This window comes from Haemaphysalis longicornis, unplaced genomic scaffold (assembly GCF_048455015.1).
Source record: "Haemaphysalis longicornis isolate Haplotype H1 unplaced genomic scaffold, Haemaphysalis longicornis Haplotype H1 scaffold_2, whole genome shotgun sequence".
NCBI lineage: Eukaryota > Metazoa > Arthropoda > Arachnida > Ixodida > Ixodidae > Haemaphysalis > Haemaphysalis longicornis.
In genome coordinates, this window is record NW_027526295.1 from 32,986,445 (window position 1) to 32,988,348 (window position 1,904).

At 49.4% G+C, this 1,904-nt stretch overlaps 1 pseudogene; it reads left to right on the top strand.

The window, feature by feature from the left end:
- The first annotated feature begins 404 nt into the window (after positions 1 to 404).
- LOC144167896 (uncharacterized) lies at positions 405 to 1,580 on the top strand (annotated as a pseudogene).
- Positions 1,581 to 1,904: the final 324 nt, after the last annotated feature.

The following is a 1,904-nucleotide window of genomic DNA, read 5'->3' on the forward strand; positions in this document are numbered from 1 at the left end:
TCCAAATAGCTTTACTTGTTCCAGCAACGCCTGGAACCCTATGAAAAGGGGCTCCCAAAGTATCGTTCAAATTGAACGATTTTGAATAGGCGCGGTCGGTCACGAAAGAGTTGCACAACGCAGTCATCCTTTGGAGGCCAAAAAAAATACCCAGTAGCCAAGCTCACTAATTCTCTCTCTCTCTCTCTCTCCCTCTCTCTTTCGCAGAAGCTACATTGGCCTTCCTGGACATGCCATCTTCCTGTGAGGTTGACGGTTTGAGGAAGGAGCTCAAAGCAACACAGGCTGCCCTCGAGCTATCAACAGGGAGAGAGGCTGCGCTGAAAAGGGAGCTGGAGGAAACCCAAGCGTCCATGAGGAGAGCACAGGAACGGCTTGCACAATGGCAGTTGTATTGTGCAAGCATGGAGGACCGGCAATTGACAGTGAAAGTTCTTACGGGCCTCAGTGAGTGCTACTTTTACACTGGGCTGCCTTCATACAGCGTATTTGAAGGGCTGTACACAGTACTAGCAGGAGGAATGCCACGTTCGAGGAAAGGGCCCGAGCCTATCCTTGATTGTAAGGAGCAGTTTTTTTTTGGTGCTTGTGCGTCTCCGCACAGGAGTGCCACTGCAGGAAGTCGCACGGAATTTTGGAGTAACAGTGTCACTCTGCAGTAAGCTGTTCTCCAAGTGGATAGTGTACCTACAAAAAGCACTGCGCCAGATGACAAGATTTCCTTCTCTAAAACAGGTTCAGAAGCAGCTTCCTCACCATTTTAGAGAATTTCCAGACACCCGAATCGTCATTGATGGCACAGAAGTGAAAATTCAAACGCCATCTAGTATGGAAGCGCAGAAACTGACTTATTCACCGTACAAACATGCCAACACCATTAAGTTTTTAGTCGGTGCAACACCGGATGGTTATGTGTCATTTGTTTCAAAGGTATGGGGTGGATCAGTTTCCGACAGGCAAATGGTGATTGAGAGTGGCCTGCTGAGCCTCTTGGAGCCTGGCGATGCCATAATGATGGACAAGGGTTTCACCATTTTTGATGTACTTCCTGATGGAGTGAAGGGATACATGCCCCCTTTCAACAAGCCATCCCAGGGTCAAATGACGGCAAATACGTCATCAAAACAAGAAAAATCGCAAGAGCGCGGGTACACATTGAACGTGTGATTAGACGGATAAAGGAGTTCCACATTCTCGACAGCGGATACCCAGTGAACATGGCTGATGTTGGCAATGCCGTTGTGCAGACATGTGCTTTTCTGAGCAACTTCAAGAATCCAATCGTGTAGTAGCATTTTCTTTTGTCGTTGAACAAAAAGATTGATTGATTGTGGGGTTTACCGCGCCGATGCAACGCAGGCGATGAAGCGCGCCTGAGTGGAGGGCTCCGGATTAATTTTGACCACCTGGGGATCTTTAACGTGCGCCGAAATCTCGTACACACGGGCGTTTTTGCTTTTCTCCTCCATCAGAAAAGTGGCCGCGGCGGCCGGGAATCAAACCCGCGACCTCGTGCTCAGCAGCACAACGCCTTAGCCACTGAGCCACCGCGGCGGGTAGACCTGTTACTTCCGTGCGACTTCCTGCCCATGTGTTAATGCGTGAGGAATGGCAAAATTTCTGCACCTCTCTGTCAACTGGAGGAAGCAGGAATGGAAATCACAGTGAGGAAATGCCAATATCAGTAGGCGACAAATGTTTTTCAAACCACCGAGACGGTTACAGTGATAAGTGTGGTTGGCTTGGTGTATAGGAGAATCAAAGGCTACGAACACGCCTTATATCCTTGACTCATTCAAACTACGTCGTCAGCGGCGTGCCTTGGCGACTCAGCGGCGTGATAGCTGCGTGGTGTACACGTGGTAGCACCAACCCCCCAAACACTAAACGCTAACGCAATACAC